Source organism: Macaca mulatta, chromosome 3, assembly GCF_049350105.2.
Source record: "Macaca mulatta isolate MMU2019108-1 chromosome 3, T2T-MMU8v2.0, whole genome shotgun sequence".
Lineage (NCBI taxonomy): Eukaryota > Metazoa > Chordata > Mammalia > Primates > Cercopithecidae > Macaca > Macaca mulatta.
The window spans coordinates 44,654,103-44,669,734 of record NC_133408.1 but is presented as its reverse complement, the minus strand read 5'-3'; positions in this window follow the sequence as shown (position 1 = coordinate 44,669,734).

Genomic DNA, 15,632 nt, shown 5'->3' with positions numbered 1-15,632 from the left:
AGGTAAGACGCGCATGCGCGGGAGAGGAGGCGTGGGGTCGAGGCTGATGCGCTGTCTCCGTTCGCCCCCTACTGGTGAGTTTGAAAATGAAGACAAAGAGAGGCGATGGACGGTAGCAATGGTTGCAGACAACGTGAATGTATTTAATGCCGCTAAACTATATACATTTAAAAATGGTTGCAGTACTAAATCTTTTTTTCTTTTTATTTGAGATGGAGTTCCGCTCTTGTTGCCCAGGCTGGAGTGCAATGGCGCGATCTCGGCTCACCGCAACCTCCACCTTCCGGGTGCAAGTGATTCCCCAAGGCTCAGCCTCCCGAGTAGCTGGGATTACAGGCGCGCACCACCATGCCTGGCTAATTTTTGTATTTTTAGTAGAGATGGGATTTCACCATATTGGCCAGTCTGGTCTCGAACTCCTGACCTCAAGTGATCTATCCGCCTTGGCCTCCCAAAGTGCTGGGATTATAGGCATGAGGCACCGTGCCTGGCCTACAGTGCTAAATCTCATGTTATGTAGCTCTTAACAGAATTAAAAATGCTGCTGAGGAGCATTTTTTTTTTTTTTAAGACTCAGTTTTGCTCTTATTGCCCAGGATGGAGTGCAGTGGCGCCATCTTGGCTCACTGCAACCTCTGCCTCCTGGATTTAAGCAATTCTCCTGCCTCAGCCTCCCGAGTAGCTGGGATTACAGGTGCACATCACCACGCCTGGCTAATTTTTGTATTTTTAGTAGACAGGGGGTTTCACCATGTTGGCCAGGCTGGTCTCAAACTCCTGACCTCAGGTCATCTGCCTGCCTCGGCCTCCCAAAGTACTGGGATTAGCATTTTTTAAATAAATCAAATAAAATAGGCCGGTTTCGGTGCCCGACACCTGTAATCCCAGCATTTGGAAGGCCAAGGCGGGTCCATCCTTTGATCCCAGAAGTTCAAGACCAGCCTGGGCAACATAGCAAAATCCTGTTTCTACAAAAAGTGAAAAAAACTAGCCGGGCATGGTGGTGCACACCTGTGGTCCCAGCTACTTGGGAGGCTGAGGTGGGAGGATCGCTTGAGCCCAGGAGTTCGAGGATGCAGTGTGGTATGATCACACCACTGCACTCCAGTCTGGAAAACAGAGTGAGACCCTGTCTCAAAACAAAACAAAAACAAAAATCACAAACCTTTAGTTTCCCTTATTTTAGCAGCATTATATTTTGCCACATTTATCGTTGACATTAAAAAGCTCACTTTATTTTTTTGAAAGCTATTTTTTCCTTTCAGTGCACATTGCATGCTATCCTTGAGCACTGCAGCGCACACGCTTCAGAATTATTGTTTTTCAAGCTATCCTCTTGATAAAAAGTAGAATGAAAATGTCTTTATGCAGTATTTAGGCAAATAATTTAAACATTTTAAAGAGTAGAGTCTTCGATGGAACATTTGCCAGAAAACACAGAATCAATCTGGTAACGTGTAAATAGGCTTGAAGATCAGCTAAATTTATTCTTAGGCTTGTAGAGATTTTCACTGGGGGAAATTTGTTAGTCCTGTGTATTTGAACTATGTAGAAAGACCAGATGAGCTGAGGTAATATGTGATTATATATAGAGAGAGAGATAGGTATATGTATACGTATAGACACACACACACACCCAGAGTCATACACACATGCATATATTATCCTCTCTGGTTACTCATTTTTTTGTCTCTAAATGCCATTGTGGCATTTAAAAAATTTTTTTCAAGATGAGGGGTCTTGCTATGTTGCCCACTCTGGAGTGCAGGGGCATGATCACAGCTCACCGCACCCTGAACCTCCCTGGCTCAAGCCGTTCTCCTGCCATAGCCTTCTGAATAGCTGGGACTACAGATATGCGCCACCATACTTGGCTAATTTTTTTTATTTTTTTTATTTTTTATTTTTTTGGCAGAGGACAAGTTTCACTCTTGTTGCCCAGGCTGGAGTGCAATGGTACGATCTTGGCTTACCATAACCTCCACCTACTGCGTTCAAGCAATTCTCCTGCCTCAGCCTGCTGAGTAGCTGGGATTACAGGCATGTGCCACCATGCCCGACTAATTTTTTTTTTTTTTTTTGACGCGGAGTCTTGCTCTGTGCCCCAGGCTGGAGTGCAGTGGCGCGATCTCGGCTCACTGCAAGCTCCGCTCCCCCGGGTTCACGCCATTCTCCTGCCTCAGCCTCCCGAGTAGCTGGGACTACAGGCGCCCGCCACCTCGCCCGGCTAATTTTCTTGTATTTTTAGTAGAGACGGGGTTTCACCGTGTTAGCCAGGATGGTCTCGATCTCCTGACCTCATGATCCGCCCGTCTCGGCCTCCCAAAGTGCTGGGATTACAGGCTTGAGCCACCACGCCCGGCCTGCCCGACTAATTTTGTATTTTTAGTAGAGACGGTGTTTCTCCATGTTGGTCAGGCTGGTCTTGAACTCCCAACCTCAGGTGATCCACCCGCCTCAGCCTCCCAACGTGCTGGGTTTACAGACGTGAGCCAACCGTGCCTGGCACATACTCGGCTAATTTATTTTTATTTTTATGTTATTTACTTATTATTATTATTATTGGTAGAGATAGGCTCTCACTATGTTGCCCAGACTGGTCTGGAACCCCTGGCCTCAAGCCATCCTTCTACCTAGGCAGAGAGTTATTTTAACAGGCCATTTGGTTGCCGTAAACAATGGCAAGGAAAATTACCACAAAGCTAAACTGGGCAAGGTAAGAGGACTGTTGTAATGAGATGTAGTGAGAGGTCAAAGAGACACCCGGGAAAGCTAACAATATTTGAGGTATATCCAGGTTAATTGTTCCAAACTAGAGTGCCAGCTGGGAAATTAGCCTAGGTTCCTGAACTAGCATTCAGCTGAGCCCAGGGTCATTGAGCCTCTTTGGGAATACATTTTCCTCATTATGGTTTGAGAAACAAACACAGACAGAACTAATTATAAATCAGTGTAAGCCAAACACAGTGGCTCATGCCTGTAATCCCAACACTTTGAAAGACCGAGGCCTTCCATAATTATTATTATTAAAAATAATTTTTTTTTTTTGAGACAGACTCTCGCTCTGTCACCCAGGCTGGAGTGCAGTGGCATGACCTTGGCTCACTGCAACCTCCATCTCCTGGGTTCAAGTGATTCAGCCACCTGAGTAGCTGGGATTACAGCTGACTATAATTACAGTCAAGAGGCTGAGGCAGGAGAATCATTTGAACCTAGGAGGCAGAGACTGGAGTGAGCCAAGATCGCGCCATTGCACTCCAGAGAACTGTGTCTCAGGTGAGAGAAACAGTCAAGTTTTTTCTTTCTTTATTTCTTTCTTTCTTTTGAGATAGAGTCTCGCTCTGTCACCCATGCTGGAGTGCAATGGCGCTATCTCGGCTCACTGCAACCTCTGCCTCCTCAGTTCAAGCAATTCTGCCTCAGCCTCTTGAGTAGCTGAGATTACAGGCAAGCACCACCACACCCCGCTAATTTTTGTATTTTTAGTAGAGACAGGGTTTCACCATGGGTTAGCCAGGCTGGTCTCGAACTCCTGACCTCAAGTGATCTGCCTGCCTCAGCCTCCCAAAGTTCTGGGGTTATAGGCATTAACCACTGAGCCCAGCCAAGCCTTTTTTCTTTTCAGCATGATCTGGTGAGGAAAGCACAGAGAAGCCAGGTTTCACATTTAGCAAGTTCTTGGTGCCCTGTGACCTGGTTCTGTAAAATGAGGATAAGGACACCCATCCTACAGGGTATTTATGAGAAGTAAATGAGATCAGGTATACACGGCATTTAGCACAGTCCCAGGCAGATAGAGGACACCCAGAAAGTGGTGGTAGCTATTTTCTTTCCTTTTTCTTGTTTTTTGTTTGTTTGTTTGTTTGTTTTTTGTTTTGTTTTGTTTTTTGAGACGGAGTCTCGCTCCGTCACCCAGGCTGGAGTGCAGTGGCACGATCTCGGCTCACTGCAAGCTCCGCCTTCTGGGTTCACGCCATTCTCCTGCCTCAGCCTCCCCAGTAGCTGGGACTACAGGCGTCCGCCACCATGCTCGGCTGATTTTTTTGTATTTTTAGTAGAGACAGGGTTTCACCGTGTTAGCCAGGATGGTCTCGATCTCCTGACCTCGGGATCCACCCGCCTCAGCCTCCCAAAGTGTTGGGATTACAGGCGTGAGCCACCGCGCCCGGCCTTCTTCTTCTTCTTCTTTTTTTTTTTTTTTGGGACAAGAGTGTGGTTCTGTTGCCCAGGCTGGAGTGCTGTGGTGAGATCTAGGCTCAGTACAACCTCTGCCTCCCAGGTTCAAGCGATTCCCCTGCCTTAGCCTCCTGAGTAGCTGGGATTACAGGCGCCCACCACCACGCCCAGCTAATTTTTGTATTTTTAGTAGAGTTGGGGTTTCACCATGTTGGCCATGCTGGTATCAAACTCCTGACCTGACCTCAAGTGATCTGCCCACCTCAGCCTCCCAAAGTGCTGGGATTACAGAAGTGAGCCTCCATGCCGAGCCTCTCCTGCCTCATTTCTTTTTGAGACAGGATCTGGCTCTGTTGCCTAGGCTGGAGTGCAGTGGCATGGTCTCAGCTCACTGTAGCCTGAACCTCTTAGGCTCAAGCGATCCTCCCAGCACAGTCTCCCAAGTAGCTGAGAGTATAGATGCACACTACTGCACCCAGCTGACTTTTTTGTTTGTTTGTTTTTGTTTTTGTAGAGACGGGGCCTTGCTAGGTTGCCTAGGCTGGTCTCGAACTTCTGGGCTCAAGTGATCCTCCTGCCTTGACCTCCCAAAGTGCTGGGATTACAGGTGCGAGCCACCACGCCTGGCCTAAATGGTAGCTATTTTCATGGTTAGATCCCTTGCATCCTTAGAAGAATGCAAGTTTACGGTGGCTCAAGCCTGTAATCCCAGCACTTTGGGAGGCCGAGACGGGCGGATCACGAGGTCAGGAGATCGAGACCATCCTGGCTAACACGGTGAAACCCCGTCTCTACTAAAAAATACAAAACATTAGCCGGGCGAGGTGGCAGGCGCCTGTAGTCCCAGCTACTTGGGAGGCTGAGGCAGGAGAATGGCGTGAACCCGGGGGGGCGGAGCTTGCAGTGAGCCAAGATCGCACCACTGCACTCCAGCCTGGGGCACAGAGCAAGACTCCGTCTCAAAAAAAAAAAAAAAAAAAAAGAAGAATGCAAGTTTAGGCTAGGCATGGTGGTGGTGGCTGAGATTGCGTCATTGCACTCCAGCCTGGGCAACAAGAGTGAAACTCCATCAAAAAAGAGAGAAATGCCGGGCGCGGTGGCTCAAGCCTGTAATCCCAGCACTTTGGGAGGCCGAGGCCGGTGGAGGCCCGGGAGGCGGAGCTTGCAGTGAGCTGAGATCCGGCCACTGCACTCCAGCCTGGGTGACAGAGGAGACTCCGTCTCAAAAAAAAAAAAAAAAAAAAAAAAAGAGAGAAAAGAAAAAAAGAAAGGGAGGAAGGAGGGAGGGAGGGAGGGAAGAAAGGAAAGGGAAGGGAAGGGAAGAAAAGGAAGGAAAGGAAGGAAAGGAAAGAAAGGAGGGAGGGAGGGAGCCAGGTATGGTGGTTCACACTTGTAATCTCAGCACTTTGAGAGGCCAAGGCAGTAGGATCACTTGAGCCTGGTGGTTTGAGACCACCCTGGACAATATAGTGAAATACCATCTCTACAAAAAAATACAAAAATTAGCCAGATGTGGTGGCACACGCCTGTAGTCCCAGCTGTTTGGGAAGCTGACGTGGGAGGATTGCTTGAGCCCAGGAGGTGGAGGTTGTAATGAGCCAAGATCATGCCACTGCACTCCAGCCTGGGTGACAGAGTGAGACCCCCACCTCAAAAAAAAAAAAAAAAAAAGAAATTGAAGGATATTCACATGCATATATAGATGTACACAAACACATATACATATATAAATGTTATATACTATACTTATATGCAAATATACACAAGCACATACGTGTTTTTATTTGAAATGAAAGGTAATGAAAGGTAAATGAAAGGGTACACCATAAATTTATTTTTAAGTGGTTTGGCCGGCGCGGTGGCTTATGCCTATAATCCCAGCACTTTGGGAGGATGAGGCGGGTAGATCACTTGGGGTCAGGAGATGGAGACCAGCCTGGCCAACATGGCAAAATCCTGTCTCAACTAAAATTACAAAAATTAGGCAGGCATAGTGGTACGCGTCTGTAATCCCAGCTACTTGGGAGGCTGAGGCACGAGAATTGCTTGAACCCGGGAGATGGAGGTTGCAGTGAGTTGAGATCATGCCACTGCACTCCAGCCTAGGTGATAGAGCAAGACTGTCTCAAAAAAAAAAAAAAAAAAAGTATACTTCCCAGCATATATCTTGGTTTTTAGAATTTGACTTTGGAACCATGTAAATATTTTCCACAGTTGTAAAACAAAACTAAATTTCTAAAAAATACATAAAAACTGAAAGCAAAATAAAACAAATAAAATCTGTATATCTAGTTAGTGATATAACCACACAAAAAGAGGAACTATTTGAAGAAACATTAAAACTGTAATTTTTTTTTTTTTCAGACAGAGTTTCGCTCTTGTTGCCCAGGCTAGAGTGCAATGGCCTGATTTCAGTTCACTGCAACTTCCTTCTCCTGGGTTCAAGCGATTCTCCTGTCACAGCCTCCCAAGTAGCTGGGATTACAGGCCCATGCCACCATGCCCGGCTAATTTTTATATTTTTACTAGAGACGGGGTTTCATCATATTGGTCAGGCTGGTCTCAAACTTCTGACCTCAGGTGATCCGCCCTCCTGGGCCTCCCAAAGTGCTGGGATTACAGGCGAGAGCCACCACGCCCAGCCAATTTGTTTTTTTTTTTGAGATGGAGTCTCACTCTGTCACCTAGGCTGGAGTGCAGTGGCGCCATCTTGGCTCACTGTAACCTCCACCTCCCAGGTTCAAGTGATTCTCCTGCCTCAGCCTCCCGAGTAGCTGGGATTGCAGGCACTTGCCACCACGCCCAGCTAATTTTGTATTTTTGGTGGAGATGTGGTTTCACCATGTTGGCCAGACTGATCTCGAACTCCTGACCTCAGGTAATCCACCCACCTCAAGTAATGCCACCACCCAAAGTGCTGGCATTACAGGCGTGAGCCACTGTGCCTGGCCCTGTTTATTTATTTATTTTTTAATTTTTCCTTGAGACAGGGTCTCACTCTGTGGCCTAGGCTGGAGTACCGTGGCATTATCATAGCTCACTACAGCCTGGACCTCCCAGGTTCAAGCAGTCCTTCCACCTCAGCCTCCTGAATGGCTGGGACCACATCACAGGTGCATGCTACCACACCTGGCTAATTGTGGTTTTTTCATTTTAATTTTTATTTATTTATTTTTGAGACGGGGTCTTGTTCTGTTTTCCAGGCTGGAGTGCAGTAGCGTGATCTCGGCTCACTACAACCTTGGCAAGCAATTCGCCTGCCTCAGCCTTCAGAGTAGCTGGGATTACAGGCGTGAACCACCCCGCCCGGCTAATTTTTGTATTATTAGTAGAGACAGGGTTTCACCATGTTGGCCAGGCTGATGTTGAACTCCTGACCTCAGGTGATCCACCTGCCTCAGCCTCCCAAAGTGCTGGGATTACAGGCATAAGCCACTGCGCCGGGCCTCAGGTAACTTTTTATTTTATTTTTTGTAGAGATGGGGTCTCACCATGTTGCACAGGCTGGTCTCAATCTCCTGACCTCAAGCAATTCTCCTGCCTTGATGTTAAGATTACAGGCATGAGCTGCCACACCCCAACTCTCCTCTTCTTGTGAAAATCAGCCTTGGATTTAGGGCTCTCCCTACTCCAGAGTGACCTCATCATAGTCAGTTACCTCTGCAGACTCTATTTCCAAATAAGGCCACATTCTGAGGTACTGGGTGGATATGAATTTTTCGAGAACACTATTCAACCCAATGCAGTACTCAATTACACAAAACAAAAACAATCTCATGGGAAACCTTTGGAAAATGCTTGGAGAGACACGCATTTTTGTAAACTAGTAAATAAAAGGAAAGGATGAAGCAATTATATTCTGTTCTACCTGTATGAACTGGGAGCTGGACTTCAAGGTAAGTGAGTAGTTAACAAGAATATATTTTTCTGGCTGGACGTGGTGGCTCATGCCTGTAATCCCAGCACTTTGGGAGGCCAAGGCGGATGGATTGCAAGGTCAGGAAATCAAGAACATCCTGGCTAACAAGGTGAAACCCTGTTTCTACTAAAAAAAAAAAAATTAGCCGCCAGGTGCGGTGGCTCACGCCTGTAATCCTAGCACTTTGGGAGGCCAAGATGGGCGGATCACGAGATCAGGAGATCGAGACCATCCTGGCTAACACGGTGAAACCCTGTCTCTACTAAAAATACAAAAAAATTAGCCAGGTGTGGTGGCGGGCGTCTGTAGTCCCAGCTATTCCAGAGGCTGAGGCAGAATGGCGTGAACCCGGGAGGCAGAGCTTGCAGTGAGCCGAGATCGCGACTCTGCACTCCAGCCTGGGAGACAGAGCAAGACTCCATCTCAAAAAAAAAAAAAAAGAATACATTTTTCTTTTTTTTTTTTTTTTTTTTTTTTTTTTGAGACGGAGTCTTGCTCTGTTGCCCAGGCTGGAGTGTAGTGGCCAGATCTCAGCTCACTGCAAGCTCCGCCTCCCGGGTTTACGCCATTCTCCCGCCTCAGCCTCCCGAGTAGCTGGGACTACAGGCGCCCGCCACCTCGCCCGGCTAAGTTTTTGTATTTTTTAGTAGAGACGGGGTTTCACCGTGTCAGCCAGGATGAAGAATACATTTTTCTTTCTCCTTCCTTCCTTCCCTCCCTCCCTTCCTTCCTTTCTCACTCCCTCCCTCCCTCCCTCTTTCTTTTTTTGAGAAAGAGTAGTGCTCTTTCACCCAGGCTGAAGTGCAGTGACAATCACAGCTCACTGCAACCTCCACTTTCTGGGCTCAAGCGATCCTCTCCTCTCAGCCTCCCAAGTAGTTGGGACCACAGATGCACACCACCACGCCTGGTTAATGTTTAAAATTTTTTGGTAGACATAGGGTCTTGCTATGTTGCTGAACTCCTGGGCTCAAGTAATCCTCCCACCTCGGCCTTTCAAAATACTAGGACTGGCTGGGTACGGTGGTTCCCAGTAATCCCAGCACTTTGGGAGGCCGAGGTGGGCAGATCACGAGGTCAGCAGTTCGAGACCAGCCTGGCCAACATGGTGGAACCCCGTCTCTACTAAAAATACAAAAATTAGCCGAGCGTGGTGGCAGGTGCCTGTAATCCCAGCTAGTCCGGAGGCTAAGGCAAGAGAATGGCGTGAACCCGGGAGGCGGAGCTTGCAGTGAGCCGAGATGGCGCCACTGCACTCCAGCCTGGGTGACAGAGTGAGACTCTGTCTCAAAAAAAACAAAAAAAAAAAAAAAAAAGGAAGAGGAACAGTGGAAGGGAACCCATGAATTGAAAAAGACTTGAGATGTAATTTGAAAAAGAGAGAAAGGCTTGAGAAATGTATCTGCCAAGTCCATCATATGGACTTTATTTCAAAAAAGTTAACTGTAGACTGGGTGTGGTGGCTCACACCTATAATCCCAGCACTTTGGGAGGCTGAAGTGGGAGGATCAACTTACCCCAGGAGTTTGAGATCAGCCTAGACTACGTGGCAAAACCCCGTCTCTACCAAAAAGAAAAAAAAATTAGGCTGGACTTGATGGCTCATGCCTATAATCCCAGCAATTTAGGAGACCAAGGTAGGTGGATCACCTGAGGTCAGGAGTTTGAGACAAGCCTGGCCAACATGGTGAAACCCCGTCTCTACTAAAAATACAAAAATTAGCTGGGCATGGTGGGGGGCACCTGTAATCCTATCTACTCAGGAGGCTGAGGCAGGAGAATCACTTGAACCTGGGAGGCAGAGGTTGCAGTGAGCTGAGATCGTGCCTTTGCATTCCAGCCTGGGTGACAGAGCAAGATCCTGTCTCAAAACAAAACAAAAGAAACTCAACTGTGAATAAAAACAGAGAGGGGAATTGGCAAAAATTGGAATTTGATGATTTTACAGAATTTTTTTTTTTGAAACGAAGTCTCGCTCTGTCGCCAGGCTGGAGGGCAGTGGCACGATTTTGGCTCACTGCAACCTCTGCCTCCTGGGTTCAAGCAGTTCTCCTGCCTCAGCCTCCTGAGTAGCTGGGATCACAGGCACATGCCACCATGTCCAGCTAATTTTTGTATTTTTAATAGAAACGGGGTTTCACCATTTGTCCAGGATGGTCTCAATCTCCTGACCTCGTGATCTGCCCACCTCAGCCTCCCAGAGTGCTGGGATTACAGGCATGAGCCACCGTGCTTGGCCTGGAATTTTTTTTTTTTTTTTTTTTTTTTTTTGATGCAATAATGGAATTACAGTTAAGTTTGTAAAAAGAGCTTCTCTTTTAGAAATACATACTGAAGTCGGGCGCAGTAGCTCACGCCTGTAATCCCAGCACTTTAGGAGGCCAAGGCTGGCAAATCATGAGGTCAGGAGATCGAGACCATCCTGGCCAACATGGTGAAACCCTGTCTCTACTAAAAATACAAAAATTAGCTGGATGTGGTGGCACGTGCCTGCAGTCCCAGTACTCGGGAGGCTGAGGCAGGAGAATCGCTTGAACCTGGGAGGCGGAGGTTGCAGTGAGCGGAGATAGCGCCACTGCACTCCAGCCTGGCGACAAAGCGAGACTCCATCTCAAAAAAGAAATACATATTGAAATATTTGCCGGGCGCAGTGGCTCAAGCCTGTAATCCCAGCACTTTGGGAGGCCGAGACGGGCGGATCACGAGGTCAGAAGATCGAGACCATCCTGGGTAACACAGTGAAACCCCGTCTCTACTAAAAATACAAAAACTTAGCCGGGCGAGGTGGCAGGCGCCTGTAGTCCCAGCTACTCGGGAGGCTGAGGCAGGAGAATGGCGTGAACCCGGGAGGCGGAGCTTGCAGTGAGCTGAGATCCGGCCACTGCACTCCAGCCTGGGCAACAGAGCGAGACTCTGTCTCAAAAAAAAAAAAAAAAAAAAAATTTACAGATTTTCTGTATGATATATGGAACTTACTTCCAAATAATGACAATGTAAGAGAGTGGGTATAGATGACCCAAGATTACCCATAAACTGGTAGTTGTTAAATCAGATGACATACACATGGAGATTCACTACTATTCTGTCCATTTTTGTATATATTTGAAAACAGAGTCTCACCCGGTCACCCAGGCTGGAGTGCAGTCACGCGATCTCGGCTCACTGCAAACTCCACCTCCTGGGTTCATGCCATTCTCCTGCCTCAGCCTCCCGAGTAGCTGGGACTACAGGCGCCCACCACCACTCCTGGCTAATTTTTTTGTATTTTTAGTAGAGACAAGGTTTCACCATGTTAGCCAGGATGGTCTCGATCTCCTAACCTCGTGATCCGCCTGCCTCGGCCTCCCAAAGTGCTGGGTTACAGGCGTGAGCCACCATGCCTGGCCTGGGTCATACTATTATTTAAAAATGTTTCTAAACTGGGTGCAGTCACTCACACCTGTAGTCCCAGTACTTTGGGAGGCTGAGGTGGAAGGGGTACTTGAGAACAGGAGTTTGAGACCGGCCTGGGCAACATGACAAGACCCCATCTGTAATAAAAATTATGAAAATTAAAAATAAATGTAGGAAGATTTTCTGTCTCTTTTCTCATTATCATATACAGGGTGAGTAGGTGCTGATTAAACTTCTATTTGGGGCCAGGAGTGATGGCTCAAGACTGTAATTCCAGCACTTTGGGAGGTCGGGGTGGGTGGATTACCTGCAGTCAGGAGCTCAAGACAAGCCTGGCCAACATGGTAAAACCTACTAAAAATACAAAAAATTAGCTGGGTGTGGTGGCACACGCCTGTAATCCCAACTACTCAGTAGGCTGAGACAGGAGACTTGCTTGAACCCGGGAGGCAGAGGTTGCAGTGAGCAGAGATTGAGCCACTGCACTCCAGCCTGGGTGACAGAGCAAGACTCTGTATTTAAAAAAAAAAAAAAAAAAAAAAAAGACTTCTGTTTAGTCCACAGATTGCAAAATATTGAGGTGAGATTGAAGAAAGAGGGATGTTTCCTAGAGGTCCTGGACTTGGAGCTATTACAGTCCCTGTGTGTGACTCTAGTTGTCTCTTTTGAGGAGCAGGTGTGTTATTGGTTTTGTGTGACATTAGAATGATTAAATTATGGTGGGGTAGGAGCATTTAAAAATATTAAATTGGCAGATATATGCATGCGAGTCGTGAGATCCACCAGATGTACATGGTGGATATGGCAGGACCTGACCACTGTCTTCTAAGACCCACTCTTCTCTTCTTTAGTGGTAGTAGAATTTTTAGCAGAGCCTCTGTTTCCCAGCCTGCACTACAGCTTGGAACGGTCATGTGACTATGTCTGGCCAATGGGATGTAAGAAGAAGTACAATGGCTTCCTAGAATCATCCGGAAGAAACACTTAGCACTCTCTCTTTGTCCCCCCTTTTTTTTTTTGAGATGGAGTCTCGCTCTGTCGCCAGGCTGAAGTGTGGTGGTAGGATCTTGGCTGACTGCAGTCTCCGTCTCCTAGGTTCAAGCGATTCCCCTGCCTCAGCCTCCCAAGTAGCTGGGACTACAGGCATGCACCACTACACCTGGCTAATTTCTTACATTTTTAGTATAGATGGGGTTTCACCATGTTGGCCAAGATGGTCTCCATCTCCTGACCTTGTGATCCTCCCGCCTTGGCCTCCCAAAGTGCTGGGATTATAAGCGTGAGCCACCGTGCCCAGCCTCTTTGTCCTCTTCTATCTCTGTTTCTCCATCCTGTGCTTGGGACTTAGAAGTACTGACTAGAGCTCCATCTTGGCCCGTGAGGAAGGGGTTGGGGCACCAGGCTTCATGGAGAAGAGCTATGTACCAGCCTGGATTACTTACCTCTAGATTTTTACCTGCGAGAAAAAAACAAACTTTAATTTTGTTTAAACTATTACCACTGTAGGTCTCTGTCAAGTGCACTGAACCTAGTACTCATAAATACAGTGGTTATCTCTTGTTTCTGCCTGTACAGCCACAGCTTCCCATTCTCTTGGGGGGACTTCCTCTACCGTATTCTATATGGTTTTGGTGGACAGTGAGTCACTAGGCCCTTCTCTTTTCCCCAGCAGGTGGGGAGGTGACCAAATACAACCAACCAAGACTCCTCTTGAGTCATCAGGAATGAAAACCTGGGTGGACTGGCACAGGGACCCCTAGGCAGATTATTATTATTATTACTATTATTATTATATTATTTTGAGATGGAGTTTCACTCTTGTTGCCCAGGCTGGAGTACAATGGCATGATCTTGGCTCACTGCAACCTTCACCTCCCGGGTTCAAGCGATTCTTCTGCCTCAGCCTCCTGAATAGCTGGGATTACAGGAGACTACCACCACGCCCAGCTGATTTTTTATATTTTTAGTAGAGACAGTGTTTCACCATATTGGTCAGGCTGATCTTGAACTCCTAACCTCAGGTGATCCACCCGCCTCAGCCTCCCAAAGTGCTGGGATTACAAGCATGAGCCACTGTACCTGGCCAGATTATTAACAGATTGTTATTAACAAAAGCTGTATTTCTCCTGAAATATTCATTATGTATTGTATTAACAAGTACAGGAATACAGAAGAAATACAGCTTTCAGCTTTGCCTAGACCTAAAAGATGGTCCTGAGGAAGGTGATGTCAATGCACCCAAAATAAAATCCTTGAGGGTCCCCAAGTGACCCTGAATATTCTCTCTTTTCTGAGTTCTGGTTACTCAACCTTTCCTTTGTTTTTTCTTTGATTCTGTGAGCTACCTAGTATTCTTCTTCTTCTTCTTTTTTTTTTTTTTTTGAGACGGAGTTTTGCTCTGTTGCCCAGGCTGGGGTGCAGTGGCATGATCTTGGCTTATTGCAACTTCTGCCTCCTGAGTTCAAGCAATTCTCCTGCCTCAGCCTCCTGAGTAGCTAGGATTATAGGCATGCACCACCACACCCAGCTAATTTTTAATTTTTAGTAGAGATGAGTTTTCACCATGTTGGCCAGGCTGGCCTTGAACTCCTGACCTCAAGTGATCCACCCACCTAGGCCTCCAAAAGTGTTGGGATTACAAGCATGAGCCACTGCACCTGGCCTAAGAGCACAAACTTGATGAACTCTGCATTGCTTGCTGTCTGATGGCACAGGCGCAGGCCCTGCTGGCCCAGCTGGACCTGTGGAGTTATCCTCATCTTACACAAGAGGATCCAGGAAATAGTGGGCGGGGCTAAGAAGACAGGACTCGCATGTTATTTAGTTTCAGTGGTAACCAAGAGGAGAACTAAAACAGTGAGATATACCACAACAGGGGGACCGCTGGTATCAGTGAGCTAAATTCTCATGTATCACAGCCGAAAGACAAGAGATAATGCGTACAATTGATCAAACAATCAGCTGAAAAGACAGGGTGAGGAAAAAGAAGAAGAAAAGAAACAATTGATCAGGCAATAAGAATATAAGCAAGGTTTTTTTTTCTGCTTTTTTTTTTTTTTTTTTTTTGAGATGGAGTCTCCCTGTGTCTCCCAGGCTGGAGTGCAGTGGCGTGATCTCGGCTCACTGCAAGCTCCGCCTCCCGGGTTCACGCCATTCTCCTGCCTCAGCCTCCCAAGTAGCTGGGACTACAGGCGCCCGCCACCACGCCCGGCTAGTTTTTTGTATTTTTAGTAGAGACGGGGTTTCACCATGTTAGCCAGGATAGTCTTGATCTCCTGACCTCGTGATCCACCCGCCTCGGCCTCCCAAAGTGCTGGGATTACAGGCTCGAGCCACCGCGCCTGGCCTCTTTTTTTTTTTTTTTTGAGACAGGATCTCACTCTGTCCCCCAGGCTGGAGTGCAGTAGTGCAATCATAGCTCACTGCAGCCTCAACGTCCTGGGCTCGAGTGATCCTCCCTCCTCAGTCTCCCAAGTAGCTGGGACTACAGGCGCATGCCGCTACAGATGGCTAATTTTTAAATTTAGGGTATTTAAATGAGGTCCTGCTATGTTGCCCAGGCTGGTCTTCAACTTCTGACCTCAACTGATCCTCCAGAGTTGGCCTCCAAAAGTACTGGGATTACAGGCGTGAGCCACTGTGTTGGGCTGTTGGAAAATGTTTTATTTATTACCAAATCATTGGTAAATCTCTGTGGCTCACATCTGTAGTGCCAACACGTTGGGAGGCCAACACTGGAGGATCAATGAGGCCAGGAATTTGAGTACAGCCTGGGCAATATAGTGAGACCCTGTATCTACAAAAAATAAAAATATTGGCCGGGCACGGTGGCTCACACCTGTAATCCCAGCACTTTGGGAGGTCGAGACAGGTGGATCACTTGAGGTCAGGAGTTCAAGACCGGCCTGGCTAACATGGTGAAACCCCGTTTCTACTAAAAATACAAAACATGATCTGGGCATGGTGGTGCGTGCCTGTAATCCCCGCTACTCGTGAGGCTGAGGCATGAGAATTGCTTGAACCCGGAAGGCAGAGGTTGCAGTGAGCTGAGATAACGCCATTCCACTCCAGCTTGGGCAACAAAAGTGAAACTCCACCTAAAAAAATAAATAGGCCGGGTGTAGTGGCTCACACCTGTAATCCC